This window comes from Priapulus caudatus, unplaced genomic scaffold (genome assembly GCF_000485595.1).
Source record: "Priapulus caudatus unplaced genomic scaffold, Priapulus_caudatus-5.0.1 Scaffold1379, whole genome shotgun sequence".
NCBI lineage: Eukaryota > Metazoa > Priapulida > Priapulimorpha > Priapulimorphida > Priapulidae > Priapulus > Priapulus caudatus.
Window position 1 is genome coordinate 10,900 of NW_014578440.1, and position 16,292 is coordinate 27,191.

At 49.3% G+C, this 16,292-nt stretch overlaps 1 protein-coding gene across 1 annotated transcript in view; it reads left to right on the plus strand.

The window, feature by feature from the left end:
• The first annotated feature begins 959 nt into the window (after positions 1 to 959).
• The window catches only part of LOC106816445, a 28,128-nt gene continuing 12,795 nt past the window's right edge, over positions 960 to 16,292 (plus strand). The window contains exon 1 of the mRNA XM_014821064.1: positions 960 to 1,139. The gene's annotated coding sequence lies outside the window, so the exon portion shown is untranslated. The remainder of the gene's footprint in view (positions 1,140 to 16,292) is intronic.

The window sequence follows — 16,292 nt, forward strand, 5'->3', positions numbered from 1 at the left end:
GAGGTCGTGGGGTCGGTGGGAAGTCAAGGTCATAAGGGTCGAGGTTGCGAGGTCGGTGAGGCGCCGAGGTCGTGGGGTCGGTGGGAAGTCAAGGTCATAAGGGTCGAGGTTGCGAGGTCGGTGAGGCGCCGAGGTCGTGGGGTCGGTGGGAAGTCAAGGTCATAAGGGTCGAGGTTGCGAGGTCGGTGAGGCGCCGAGGTCGTGGGGTCGGTGGGAAGTCAAGGTCATAAGGGTCGAGGTTGTGAGGTCGGTGAGGCGTCGAGGTCGGTGGGAAGTCAAGGTCATAAGGGTCGAGGTTGCGAAGTCGGTGGGAAGTCAAGGTCATAAGGGTCGAGGTCAGTGAGGCGTCGAGGTCGCGAGGTCGGTGAGGCGTTGGTAAGTCAAGGTTGCGAAGTCGGTGGGAAGTCAAGGTCATAAGGTCGTGAGTCATTTAGTTTAGTCGTTTGGTCATTTCAAGCCTCGTCGCAGCGTGTGACCCTAAATTTATTTTAATTTTATCAGTTTTAATTTTAATTTAATTGATCAGGTACGAGGCTATGCAGAGTACAACCTTCACTAAGTTTTATTTTGATTAATTTTAATTAGTTTGCACTCAGCAGGTTACAATCCTAAATTAATTTTGCTTTGATTAATACATTGAATAATTCGTGCACGGCATAGTTCCGTCCTAGATTAATTTCACTTTGAATAATTTCAATTAATTCACGCTCAGAAGCATACGGCCCTAAATTAATTTTATGTTGATTAATACTTAAACTAATTCATGCACGGCTAGTTACGGCCCTAATTTGCACTTGGCGGCCTAAGGTCCTAAATTAATTTTACTTTAATTAATATCCAATTGCCATTTAATCGATCTAGTATGGGAATCGGCAGGGTACAGTCCTAAATTAATTTTTATTAATACTTTAACATCAACTTTAATTAACACTAATTAATACTCTCGCTCGTTAGCGTACGGCCGCACGGCGCAGCACTCGTTCGTCGACGCGGTGTTCGGCGGACAGCTGCTGAGTACGGTGGCGTGTGAGGACTGCCATAGTGTATCACAGATCCTTGAACCTTTCCTCGATCTTAGCCTGCCCATCACCGAGGAGAAGACCACCAGGCGGCAGCACGGTTTCAAGCTGCACGAGCAGGTAGGCACGCGAGAGCGGCGGTGTGCAGAGATGCCAACCGCTACGATTTATCCGTATTTTATGTATTTTACAGTTTGCGCAGAAATCTCTCCTATCCTCTCATGCTCTCGCTTCTCACTCTCGAGTCTCTTCTCTCTCTCCTTTCTCTCGTTTTCCAGCCTCTCCTCCGCTCCTCTCTCTTTCCGCCCTTTTTCCGCTCCCCTTCTCTTCATCTTCCTCATCCCTCGGTCTTCGTTGCTTCTCTCATCGCCACCTCCCCTTCTTCTCTCATCATCTCTCTCTCTGCGTCTCTCTCTCCTCTCTCGTTCGCTCTCTCGCATCTCTCTTCTCTCTAATCCTCTCCTTCGCTATCTCTCTCTCTTCCTCTCTACCCACTTCCATCCGTCACTCCTTCTACCGTCCCTCTATCTCCTAGTCGTCTCTCTCCTCATGCCTAGCCCACTCATTATCTCCTATCGTCACCGCACCATCACGCTCCGTCTGCTCTGCTCTCTCTCTCTCTCTCCGTCTCCTTCTCTCCTCTCCTCTCTCCCTACTGCTGATCTGTATGTATGCACTGTGTGTATATAGTGAAGTCTTGCGACGGCAACGCAACATACACCGCGCGCAACACCGTACCAGCGAGTCAGATTCTCGCTCTGTGTCGTCGTCGGCTAATGCCTGGCCGCTGTGCAGCAGCGGACATCGCAGCGTGGGCTCCACCTGGTCGCACCGGTCGCCGCGCGCCGTGACGGACGCATTGAAGGACCGACGGCCTTTTTTATTGCTTTGTGATTCGTCTTAGGCAGGCCGAATCGAGGCAGCCAGCGTCTGTGAAGATTCCAAGGAGAGGCAACGCCTCCTGGCCAGCTACACGTTATTCAGGCGTTCAAGAGGCAGAGGCGTCTGTGATCAAGATTCGCAAGGAGAGGCAATGTATAGCAAAGTTATTGGCAGAAGCGTTTGTGAAAGCACTTCTGGCAAGAAAGGCACTCGGCTACCAGCCGCCCCACTCGTCTGACATTCTGTTGTTTCCTTCCACTCTCGCCCACCTTCCACAGCCCAGTATCGGACTACCCGCGACCGGACTCTCCCTTTGACGAAATCAATACACCCCTTCACCTTGTTGCCGCTCCCATTCTGAACTTGTTACCGTTAACGCACCCACACCCCACGCACTAGTATGAATACAGCAGACTACATCACGTTTTGACTCTATCCTTGCTAAAACCCGCCCCGAATGCGGAATTCGCACGAACAGCCGCGCGGAGTCCCGCTGTCCAAAAAATCACAATTTTGGATTCAGTTACTGTAATTTTTCTTCTTTTGAAAGTGCGCTACAAATAACCTCGCGTATGTAAAGGTTTCGATGCCAAAAAACTCGAGTTGATTTGTAAATGTAAAACCAGCCTATTCTACCAGGAAACCTAAACTTCGTTATTGAGCGCCAGACTGACCGCAGACTAATAAGCTTGTTGCAAGCATGGCACAGAAAGTGTATTTTCTCGCGCATGCGTGGCTCCATGTTAACGTGTGATTACTACTAAGGCAAAGCTGTTCGCATCATGTAGGTATTGTTAGCCGACGAAACAGCGATCAGAGCCTGACCGACGCGCTTTTCACGAGAACTGTCGATCTCAACCTACTCTACCGTAAGCCTCTATAGGCCAATTATTAATTTCAGAAATTTGTAAATTCTACTGAGGAGTGAAAAACACACACACGAACAATCGCTATCGGATGGGATGTGGGGTGTGGGGTGTATAAAATGCAAACTCTTGACCCAGAGGCTGTGTGTGGCAATGAAGCTCGTCACATAGGGTGTCATACTCTCCATAAATTAACATGCACTCCCCCCTCAAACCTAGGCATGGACTCTACAGACTTCCGCGCGAACTGCCTCTTCCTCCATCTCCTCGCATCTTCGCCTCCAGCTCCATCTTCCTCTACTCCTCTTCCATGCATCTTCAGCCTACTACTCCATCCTTCTCCATACTTCCTTATCGCTCATGCTACCAACCGCCTCCATCCATCTTCGCATCCTCCTCCTATCCTTCCCATCTTCTCCACCCTCCATCTTCAGCTCTATCTCTTCCATCATCTCATTACCTCACATCTTCCTCCTCTTCCTTCATCCTCCATCTAACATCTAATCGCTTCTCCATCCTCTCCACCCTCCCATCTTCCTCACCCTCCTCCTCTTACGCGAGAAGCTGAGCATTAGCATCTACTGGTTCCTCGTTAGCCACAATGCTTGTTGCTCGGCCGGTGGAGGACCAGGTAGGTATGAGCAAGGTCGGGCGGAATCGGCTCACTCCCGGCTTGTCAACCGCTGCGCCTTCCTCCGAGATGACGGGCAGAGCGATCGGTTCCTGCACTGAGAGGGAGGAGGAGACACGGTGGACTCTAAAATGACGTGTGTGTATGTGTGTGTGGCGGGAGAGGAGAGAGGATGGAGACAGACGGGACGGACTGGCAGACGAAACACATCACCGAGAAGTGGACTGATATATATATAAAAGGAACGGAGAGAGAAAGAGATAAATGAGAGAAAGACACGAGAGACAAGGGTAGAACATATATTACGAGAAATAAATAATGGAGAGCGAGAGGGCAGGAGTAGGACGACAAGAGACAGAGGGCAGAGGGGCAGAGAACAGCAGGGCAGCAGGCAGAGACAGGAGGCACGAGAGAGACAGGAGGAGCGAACGAGAAAGAGAAGGGAAGAGGCGAGATGAGGGTAAGCAATAGCAGCGAGAGGGAAGTGAAGAGAAATATATACTTTCTGAGCATTCGATTTTCGCTACGAACACCGTCCACCGCGCACGTCGCTTACCCTGAGGCGCTAGGTGCACACTCTCGTGTTCGCTTGTGCTTGTTGCTAGGGCCTCCTGCTGGCCCAGGTATTGTAATCATCAAACTCTTAGATGCTCTCCGTCGCGACGGCTCGGATTTCTTCTCTCCCGACCTGGCCGGCAACATAGATGGGCAGATATAGCGAACAGGTAAAACGAGCACGGACGGAATGGCTGCCAGTCTCAACCTGTTCACAGTGAAGTCAAGTCGCAGTCACAAATGACTGATGCACAGACACTGCCAGCTAAGAGGAGGTATTTAGCAACTTGAGTGTATACGTGTTCAGCCACAACGCTGCGGTAATATGTGCTGAGTGCTAGCTCTCGGCACTCACGGGTGAGCCACGCATGATCGCGACACCGCCGCCATCACAGCGTTGTCGATGACGGTCACAGTGGCGATGTAAACTCACCACGTTACCCCGTCACTCATACACGCATCCAAACACAAGCGCCTAGTGTTTCGCGTTACCTCAATTATAAATATGACGATATTGCGAGCGCGACAAGTCGGCTTTCACGCTCAGCCGAGACTCAACGGTCTACGCTACGGAAACTTGGAACGTAACATCACAGCAGCGAGTGGTAGGTTATTTGTCTTCCGCGATCAACTGTGAGAGGAGCAAATAATCGTTCTACTTTTCAATGGAAACTGAATGAAACAATTGGCCGTGCACGTCGATAAGACGAGACGAACAGATACAATATCCGAAGACGCCACCCATATCATGGCCAACTTGAGAAAATGCAAACGACAGGAACAAGAAAATACACGTCAACATTAAACGGAGGATCATAGAAAAATATGCGTGACGTGGTCAAACACCACCCCGCACAGTTCCAGTACTCATCCTATCCGACTAGTGAGACTGCAAACATTCCTAGTGCGAGTCAGAGTTTGAGAGCATGAATCAACAGATTGAATAGATAACAGGGAATCTTATGACGATGTGTGATATAACGTAGAGCGACGACAAGAATACAACTGAAACAGAGAGAATCCATGGTTCGATTATTACAATCAATGCTATGCTACCAGAGCATGTCATACGTGTGTCGTGTGTGCGGTGTGTGTGTGTGTGTGTGTGTGTCTGTGGTGTGGTGTGGTGTGTGCGTGTGTGCGTGCGTGGCGTGGCGTGTGTGTTGTGTGGCATGTGCATCGTCGTGGCAGTGTGTGTGTGTGTGTTGTGCAGTGTTGTTGATGTTTGTGTGTGTTGGTGTGTGTGTGTGTGTGTGTGTTGTGCGTGTGTGTGTTGTGCGTGTATAATTGTGTTGGTGCGTGTGTGTATGTGCTGTTGTGGTGTGCGTGTGTGTGTATGTTGTGGTGTTCGCGTGTGGCGTGTGGTGTGCCGTGTGCGTGTGGCCGTGTGTGTTGTCGGGGCTTGTGCGTGTGCGTTTGCGTGTACCGTGCGTTTGATGTGTATAGTACACACATATATACGTATACACACATATATGTAGTACAGATCTAGTTGTTATAATTACTACTTGGACAAACCAAATAGACTAGCAACAAGGGTTTGACAAACATGGCTACTAACATACCACCACACTAAACAGTACGCAACGGATTGGGAAAAGGCCAGAGAAGAAGAAGAGGCTAAAGTCCAATGCATGGGTAGCCCATGTCAGTAAACCACGTGGCGTAGACACTTCAGGATGCTCTCTCTCCGTCTGCCGGGTGCAGACGTCACATATACCTGATGGGCAAAGCCGGCGACAGCGTCGTTTGCGGACGTTGTGTGGCCACAGGGGGGCGCTCCACGCGCGTGTACCCGTTGTGTTTGTTACTGGGGGCCTGTCTACCGAGATAGTTGTACTCTCCTATGCGGAAGACTGGCGGCGGGAGGTCGATGCGCACGCTCTCTCCGGACCTGATAGCAAGCAATCGATTTAGGTGGTTGAGGAACGGTCGGCTAGCGGACACCTGGCGGCGAGGCTAACTACGCTAAGCATGACGTCGGAGGGGGGGGGGTTTGATCTCATCGCGGATACACAATGGTTGCTATGGAAGATAATGTATTGTGGCAGCTTTTCCTTCAGGAAGGCGTGCTAAAATAACTCAATTTACTAGTCTAGTTGTCATTGATATTGTCCACGTGTGTGTGTGTTCTGTGTGTGTGTGTGTGTGTGTGTAGTTGTCGGTGTGTGTGTGTGGTGTGTGTTGTGTTGTGTGTGTGTGGTGTGCTTGTGTGTGCGTGCGTTGCGTGTGCGTTGTGCGGTGTGTGTGCATGTGTGTGCATGTGTCGTGTGTGTTGATGTGTTGTGTGTGCGTAGTGTGTGGGCGTGCGTGTGTGTGTGTGTGTGTGTGTGTGTCTGAGTCTCGCTGTGTGTGTGTGTTCATGTGATGTGTGTGTGCGCGCGTGTGTGCGTGTTGGCGTGTGTGCTGTCCTGCTGTTGCTGTGTGGTGGTGCGTTGCGTCGTGTGTAGCGTGTGTGCATGCTGTGCGTGCGCAGCGTTGTGCTGCATGTGACTGTGGTGGGTGTTAGTAGATTACCGTGCACTAGGTCGAAACATCGAAGGGAGCGAGCTGCCGTCGTTGGATGGCTCGTCGCCGGTGCCCTCAAGTGGTGGAACTCTGTCCGGCGCGAGGTCTTGAAGGGGCTTCGTCTCACCAACGAGGGGGGCACGTTGTTCGCGCCGTGTACCCTTGTGTTTGTTGCTCGGAGCTTGTCTTCGCCAGGAAGTTTATACACATCGAATCCGTTCTCCTCCACCACCTGGATCGCCACACCCACGCACGCCACGCTGTAGGGGAAATAATCGAATCACTCGACGTTGCGCGCTCGATGCATAGTTTTTATCGGGTGCGTATAACATTGGAAGCGGAATGTGTTCGCTAAATCGGCATGAATTAGCCAACACGATATACAATATTAACATACAATTATAATTGAAATACTATTTACAAGATCCACGCGAACGAACAAGTTTTTGTAGAACGAATGTATGGAGGCATCACGTCAACGCGGGAGCCGAAATGTCGGATGTTTAAAGACGCTCAAACTCCGTAACAACACCAAGTGCTGCTCCGTTGTGACGTCATTCCGTAGATCGCATGCAGATGCTTTGCTTATAATCAGTAAGTGTTGATGGAGATGTCAGGCGTCGTTCAAGATATTGTTGATTGCAAGAATTGTGACTCGTTGTTACAAGAATTGTGGATCCTATATACTCACATAATCCTAAAGCTCAGCAAGGATTTCCACACCATGTCTGCTGTAAGCAGGGTCTTATCGTCATGTTAGGAACTTTTAATCAGCGTTCGCTTTGATCGTCTTCTGTAACAGAGATACACTAAGTGCTCAGTCATGCAGTGACGTAGAGCCGTGACCGTCACGCGATCGATCCGTGATGTCAATATGCACGACGACAGCTTTGCGCTTCGCCTAAGAACGTTTTTTTCTTAGTAAATACCATTAGACGGAATGTTGAGTCGAAGCTTGTTTGAATCTGTCCCTAACCGCGGCTGGCTTGTATAGACGTGCACGGTCCGTAACACACGGAGTGATACACAGTCACATCGCAGTGAGCACGTACGCGTCTGTGAGACACGAACTCACAGACATACCGAATAGCGCCTGCATTTCATCGCGAGCGCGGTGTGCTATGCCGTAGCGATCCACACCATTGCATGACACGCCCGCTTACTTTCTTCATGAAACGAAAGCGAAAGTGGATCAACTCAAACGCGGGCGAGTACGATGCCTTTGTAGCAGCAAATATTGTGCGTAGGCTGAACGAAGACGGGCAGTGGCCGTATCTTATCGATAGACTCATAGCTGTGAGCTGTGCTAACGACCAGTTCAAAGACCAACAGTAATACGTCTAAATGCGTTCTAGTTAGTCAATACTCTTGCTTGATTCTCTCTCTCTCTCATTCTCCTCTCTATCTCATCATCTTCTTCCTCTCTCTGCTCTCACACACAGGTAGCACACACCACACACAGCCACACATCACACACAGCCACACCACGCAGCCACAGCACAGACACACACACACACACTCTCCTCTCTCTCTCTCTCTCTCTCCTCTCTATCTGCTCTGCTCTCGTCGCTCATCTCTCTTCTCTCTATCTGACTCCTCTCCTCTCTCAGCTCTCTAGCTCTCTCGGTGTCTCCCATACAGTCTCTCTCTCGCAGTCTCCTCTTCGCACCCTTCATCCTTCTCTGCTCTTCGTCTCGTCATCTCCATCCATCTCGCTCTTCCGATGCTCGCCCTCTCTCTCTCGTCTCTATTCACTCTCTCTCTTCTCTCTCTTCTTCTCTCTCTGTGTAATATATATACTGGTCCAACCCTCCGCAATTAACTCGTAATCGGGCAGATTTACTTTTCTAATCAACATTACATTTACCGATTCATAGCTGAACACACGTTTTAATAAATCGTTCTATGAACTCTTCTGCATTAAAGACTGTCGTGAGTAAACCTCCCCTGTGTTACGATATCACAGTTTACCTGTCGTAATAAGCACTACAGGACAGCGACTGCTTTTAACGTATCCATAATGTGAATTCACTATAACAACGATGGTCGCTCTTAAACCTGCATAGTAAGCGGTATCATAATTTACACCGTAAGTCCACTATAAACAACATGGTACTCTGAACGCTGCATGTAACGGTCATCGTATGTTACCGAGCGTCAGTAACAACAACATGGAAGCTCTAACGCTGCATGTAACGGTATCATAGATGTTCACGTCAGTACAACAACATGGTAGCTCTTAACGCTGCATGTAACGGTATCATAATTATATGTCAGTAAACAAATTGTAAATCTTAACGCTGCATGTAACGTATATAGCTTATACCGTCGTACAGACTCAACATGGTAGGCTCTTACGCTGCTCTGCATCTAAACGGTATCGTAATGCTATATTTCTGTTAAACAATATCGTAGCACGCACAATAACTTGCAATCTTAAGACAGTCGTAACATGAAATGGCTTAATGATAGAATTGATGAATATCAGAAACATGAGAAATGGTCATAATAAATCACGAATCGTCAATTCAATAATACATCGTGAATTGGATCGTGAAAGCAATCTTCATCGGACGCAAATAAAAATAACGAAGCACGCGGATAGATTGGTAACACTTAGACAATCACACTGAATGATTACAAATTGGAATATAAGATGAGAAAGAAACGAGATAAATAAACAGAATCGGCGAATTTTCGACCTCGAAGTAAATTTGCATCGAAACTAATCCTACGGCACCGCGATCTCACCATACCGTTCCAACCTGACGCTGTATGTGGTAGACTCGGTGTGTGTGTTCTCTCCTCTCACTCTTTAGTTAGGCGCTGTTCTAGTCGATGTTGCTTTCTGCGCCGATGCTCTCCTTATATACATCTCTGGCGAGCAGGTTGTCCTTCCACCCGCAGCAGCATCGAGCAGCAGCAGCAGCATCCTCCCCAGCAGCAGCAGCAGGCAGTGCGAGCAGGAGGGCAGGGGGTGCAGCGCAGGAGGGGTGGGTAGTGGTGGCAGTCAGGCTAGGTGGGGGAGGGGGAGAGGTAAGTGCACCCGTCTGAGCTCTACCCACCGATGGCGTGCGGATACGCGAAGCTCTCTCCTTCCTCATGCTTCTCTCTCCTCTTTCTTTGCACGTCAGTCTTCGCTCTCATTCTCTCTCTCACATCTTTCTTTGAATAATCTTCTCTCTAGGAATCACTCTCCCTCATCTCTCTTACTCCTCTCTCTCTCTCTCTGTCTTTCCTCCTCGGGCGGCAGCCTAGACTCTCTTCTCTCTCTCTCTTCTCTCTTTTTCCACTTCTTCTCTACTCCACGAGCCAGCGGTCGTTCAACTGATCGCTTCATAATGATCGGCACATTGTTTGCCTGGCACGCCGGACAGGACGAGTTGCGCGTCAGGCGACCGGAGACGAAGCGTCCCGGTAGCGCGGGCGGAGGAGGAGGGGAAAGGAGGAGGGGAGGGGGGATTCGTGAGGGGTGGGGGAGGTGAGTGGGGTGGTTGGTCACCTTGACAGACAACGCGTGCGTTAAACTCGCGTCGCGTGTGTGTGTGTGTGTGTGTTTGTGTGTGTGTGTGTGGTGTGTCTGATGTGTGCGTGCGTGCGTGACGTGGCGTGCGTGCGTGCGTGGTGTGCCAGCGGTGTGTCATGTGTCGACAAAGAGGTGCGCAACATCAACATGAGCTTCAGCCATCGTCAAAAACGTCTACCGTCGTACGCAGGACGGATGTAAATTGAAGGGCGTGACGTCAGCGCGTATAGATGTAAACACGTGACGTGTGGACGCAGAGGTGCCAGCGCGAGAATGCGCAAATACGTCGCGACATCTTCTTTGAGGAAGGGAATTATTATGATAAAAAACGTAAGGAAATTAAATACAACATAGTAATAAAATATGAGAAATTGCCGCGGGCTTAAATGCCGGCGTTTGTCGCTCCCCTATCGTCGCTATTCAGAATTCCCGACACAGATAGTGAGAGCTGCGTGTGAGATTTTGGCTGCTGTGGAGCAGAAGTGTTCGCACATGATTCATGTTGGCCGGCCGTGAGGATATGTATCTTTGTGGCGGCGGGGATTTTGTGCATGTCGGCCATGCGTGAACATGCGCGAGGAACTCGTATCGTAGTGACGAATTTCTTTATCCACACAATTGATATATTTTGGCGTTGGTGTGTGTGACGCACTGGTTCGAGCAGCTCTCTCAATAACTAACCAGTCTTCATTGATATTGTCATCAACGTATGTGTGTTGTGTGTGTGTGTGTGTGCCTGTGTTTGTGTGTGTGGTGTGTGTGTGTGTGTGTGTCTATGTTGTGTGTGTGCGTGTGACGTGATCGTGTGCCGGTGGCGCTGGTGTGTGATGTGTGTGTGTCACTGTGTGTGTGTGTGGTGTGCGTGTATGCGCGCGTGCGTACGTGTGTGTGTGTGTGTGTGCATGCCGCGGTGCGTAAAGTGTGTGTGTGTGGTGTGTCATGCGCAGCGTGCGTACGTGTGTGTCGATGCGCGCGTGCGTTAGCGTGTGTGTGCATGCGCGCGTCTACGTGGTGTGTGCATGCGCGCGTGCCGTACGTGTCGGTGCATGCAGCGCGGTGCGTACTTGTGCGTGCTTTGTGGCGCTGATGTGTGCATTGTGCGGTGTGTCGTAGGCATGCGGCGTGCGTACGGTGTGTGTGCTTGTGGCGGTGTGTGTGCGCGCGTGCGTACGTGTGCGTGCTTGTGTGTCTGTGTGGTGCAATGCGCGCGGTGCGTACGCGTTGCGTACGTGTGCGTGTGTGTGCATGCGCGCGTAGGCGTAGTGTGTGGGCTTGTGTGTGTGTGTGTGGTGCGTGTGTAATGTGTGTGGTGTGTGTCAGTGTGGTGGTGTGTGTGTGTGTGTGTGTGTATGTGTGTGTGTGCTGCGCGCGTGCGTACGTGTGCGTGCTATGCGTGTGTGTGCATGCGCCGTGTGGTCGTCGGTGTGTGGTTGTGTGTGTGTGTGTGGTGTGTGCATGCGCCGCGTCGTGTATCGTCAGTGCGTTGATGTGCGCATGCGCGCGTGCGTACGTGATGCGTGCTTGCGTGTGTGTGTGTTGTGCATGCGCGCGTGCGTACGTGTGTGTGCATGCTAGTGTGTGTGGCATGCGTGGTGCTTGTGTGCGTAGCGTGCATATCTCCTACGCGAGCGTCCATTGTTTAATACGTCGCAACCTGTCTCTTTTGTTTCATAAGCGCGCGTGGTACGGGGGGGGCGGGGCGGGGGGGCGGGGCGGACGAGTATGAATGCAGACGATCCTGACCTCTACGACTGCTCTCTAGCACGCCCTTCATTATTCTGGCCACAGGGCGGCGCGGGGTGCGTCTGATCTGTCTAGACTTATCTGCTCCGACAACTCACTGTCATCGGCGGGTTGCCAATATCTACGCGTGCCATAGGCAGAATGCGCCCCCCCCATCAGATTAGGATGATCAACCGTGATGGAAATGGGATCGTTTTCCCGAGGTTTAAACGAGGAACTGCGGACGAAAATGCCCGCGGGCAAGAGGACAAATTATTTCAGCTTCATTATTTGTGTGTGAATCGGCACTAGTATTTTAGGTGATTTTCACGATCGTAGAGGGGGAGGGAAACGTCGACACAACAAGCAGAAGAAAGCGAGGGGAAAAGGAAAGAGAGAGGCAGAGAGAGGAAAGAAGAGGAGAGAGGAGGATGGAATGAAGCGAGATGCAGGGAGGCAGACAGAGATGGGTGGAGACAGGTAACTGAGTGGGGTAAGAGATAAAGGACAGAGGCAGAGGCGAGAGGAGGAGAGTAAGCAGACAGAGGGACAGAGCAAGAGAGAAGGAAGAGATGCAGAATCAAGGAGAGAAGGAGAAGGGAGAGAAAAAGAGAGGGAGCGAGAGGCAGGCATGGGGGCAGAAGAGACAGAGAGGAGAGAGAGGAGAGAGCGGAGTGAGACAGACAGGAGAGGGGGAACGAAGAGAGGGAGAGAGCAGATAGAGAGAGAGAGAGAGAAGGAGAGCGGGGGAGAGAGAAAAAACGGGAGAGGGGCAGACAGAGAGAGAGAGAGAGGAGAGAGAGAGAGAGAGAGAGGAAGAGAGAGAAAGCGAGAGAGAAAGCGAGAGAAAGCGCGCGCGAGAGAGAGATAGAAAGATACGAATATAGATAAGAGGGAGAGAGAGAGCTAGAGAGAAAGAAGAGAGAGAGAGAAGCAGAGAGAGGAGAGAGGAGAGAAGAGAAAGAGAGAGAGAGATAGCTAGAGCGAGAGAAAGAGAGAGAGGACGAGAGAGAAGGAGAGAGCGGAGGAGCAGAGGAGAGAGAGGAGAGAGAAGAGAAAAGAGCAGAAAAGCCGGAGAGAGAGCATAGGGAGAGAGAGAGAGAGAGTGAGACGAGAGGAGAAGAGAGAGGAAGAGAGACGAATCTGAGAGAGCAACGAAGAAAGACGAGAGACACATTGACACGAGCCGGATGGACTTCCAACAGGGACCTGACACTGAGCCGATGGACATGATGAAAGACAAATAGCGCCCACCCCGCCTCCCCCCACAGCGGGGTTGGGCCGCACACAATAGCTCGCAGCAACCGCGGGCTTCAATGTTCATTCATTCATCGTCTCCGCGCGCGCATCTACACGCTCATGGCCATGTCGTGTGTACCGTCACACTGAACAGCGATCGAGAATGAATGAACAAAAGATGGATGCTCGTGTTCAGGAGACCTAATCCCCGTGACCACGCGCGACACAGTTAGCAAAGAAACTAAACGAGGCTATTTATTGTTTTGTTCAGTTTAGAAACAGTGAGAAGCTGACAGATTAGCGATAGCGTCTGGCATGTTAATTAGAAGCTCTGGCATGTTATTTAGATATTCATAATCATTGGGCGGGATTCATTGACGCTTATTTAAAGTTACACAGAACATACTGCCTCGGATACGTTCGTCGCTTCTGGGCGTCTTTCTGTACGGCAGAATTATTGAATCCAGTAATCTATATATAATTTATAGTATATATGCATGTTATCATGTTTATTTATAAACCAGTGAAAGGAACCGACATTCTGCAAACTTCATAATAGTGACGTAATGCGATGACTATGAACGTTTTCAACATAACCGCTCTTAACGTTGGCAATCTTGGTTTGACAACTGCTACTCCCTCACGACCACTTCTTCCCTTTCTCATGACTTACTGTCAGAACATGGTAAAGCTTACGCTTACGATACAGGTAAAGAAGGGTGTGCCTCTCTCTGATATATTCATCACAGATTTCATAGCAATACCATGTTTTTTACGGCTGTGGTAAATGTTGATGGGCATGTATTGACGGTGTTTTATTAGGCGCTGCAACTTGAATAATTGCTACGGCGGGGGTAGATTGTTTTGATGTTTTTTAATGCAAGAGCTGTGTAAATACCGATCTGATCGCAACATCATTTTGACTAAACAGTACCATTCACATCACTTTAAAACATGTAGGTGTAGCTAAACAAAGAAGATATACCCATTTAACGCAGGTACGATTGGCAATGCACGTCTTTTGACTACGATAACGCGCGAACCCAAGCAGTATGAGATTTATTCGTATTATCCATATTATTTGAACAAGGTATCACGGGATTTTACACTGGAGTGCGTAATCATCACGCAGTTATAACACGACGTAAGTAAAATGTGTTTTTCCATGCGGCGGAAAATATGACGATGTTGTTGACGTGGCGGTCAATATGACGATGTTTTGTGACGTGGCGGTCAATATTTAAGTATGGTTTCCCCTTGTGAGACGTCACGACAAGTAATAAGAGAGAATACTCGCTAAGTGAGTATAACTAGCTAGCTAACTAGTGATCAAACAACACTTTCTTACGCATGCCTGAGACACGCACGCCAGTCAGCTGCAAGCTTAAACTCATTACAAACGTGGCGAGATAGACATCAGAGGTCGGTGTTGTGGAGGCGAGGAACTCTGATCATCAGGAACGTGTTAAGACTAGCTCAGTATGTCTTACTCCTATGATCGACATTATTGATCGACCTATTTAGCTCATGTTCGAGACGGATATATACGCTAGAACATTATTATAATATGAAATTATTATTATCAATAAGTTCAATATTTATGTGTATTAATATTCTCTTGATTATAGATCACGACACAGCACGCCGCAGGCGCGCACGGCGCACGGCACGCACGCACAACACACAACACACACCACACAGCACCACAGGCAGCACACACACACCGCACCACCACACAAAGGAGGACGCACACGCACACGCCGGGGCAAACAAACCGCACCAAGGACAAACCCGCACACGCCACCGCGCCGCACGCACTAGTGATAGAGTAGAGAGTAGAGGACCACCGGCGAGGGACCACGCGCACGCACACGCACACGCACGACGACGACACACTGGCACACGCAACACACAACACGCGCAACACAGCACACCGATTTCACACGCACACACGCACACACACGCACAAGCACACGGGGCACGCGCGGTACGACACGGACGCACACGCAAATACGCACCACGCCGCACACAGCAACCACCGCATTACCGCACACGGGCACACGCACACGACACACACCTCACGCACACACAGGCATATATGATATATAATATGATTGAGCGATGCTGGCTCCTCATAGGCGATGCTGTGTCAAAGAGGTTAAGATGTTTTTAAAGTTGTATTTATTAGAGTGACCTCGTATTTTATTATGGCTGGCCTCCGCTGACGCATGGATGTCATAATGACTGAGGCTTGATTAAGCATCTTATAGGTAACCGAGATATCATCGCGTGTCCGTTCTTGACAGGCTATCTATTTACTCGGCGTGATGAAGGGGCGTGTGCCTGTTCGTCTGCCTGCGTGGCTGCCTGCATGCATGTCTTTCTGAGAGAAGCAGAGAGAGAGAGAGAGGAGAGAGAGAGAGAGAGGAAGAGGAAGAGAGAGAGGAGAGAGAGAGAGAGAGAGAAAGAGAGAGAAAGAAGGAGAGTGCGCAGAAGAGAGAGAGTGAGAGCGGAGGCGAGAGGAGAGAGAGAGAAGAGAAGGGGAGAGAGGGGGTATATATATATAATATATATATATATATATACTATATAATATGATATATATATATTAAGTATATAATACGGGAGCTATAATTCGCATCGTTATTAGTCAACAGCAAGGAGCATGATTGCGACGGCAGGAGTAATAATAATACGATGATGTAGATTATTAAGATTATCGGATAGATTATTCTAATAATAGAATTATTAAATCTATTATTATTCGTCACTACGCTGATTCGATGGCATAGTCCATCACACGGCTGTGGAATAAGTGGATTAACACAAAGATGCGTCTGGTCATGTCTCACAGTGATGGTGGAATATAGTGATCTAAAGCCACATCGTCATGTCATGTACTCGCTGGTGTGGATATAAGTGATCTAACACATGCGTCTGTCATCTCAAGATGTGGAATATAGTGATCTACACATGCGTAACTGTCATCTGTCACACGATGTGGATATAGTGGATCTAACACATGCTCTGTCATTGCTCGGGCTCGTGTGGAATATAGTGAATCTAACACATGTGTCCTGTCATTCTCGCTCGTGTGGAATATAGTGATCTAACACTATGGTCCTGTCATTGCTCGTGCTCGCTGTGGCGATATAGTGATCTAACACATGCTCTGTCATTCTCGCTCGTGTGGAATATTAGTGATCTAACACATGCTCTGTCATTCACGCTGCGGTGTGGTATATAGTGATCTAACACATGCGTCTGTCATTCTCAACGGTGTGGAATAATGATGTCTAACACATTCGCGTTTGTCTTCATCGCTCGGTGTGGAATACTAAGTG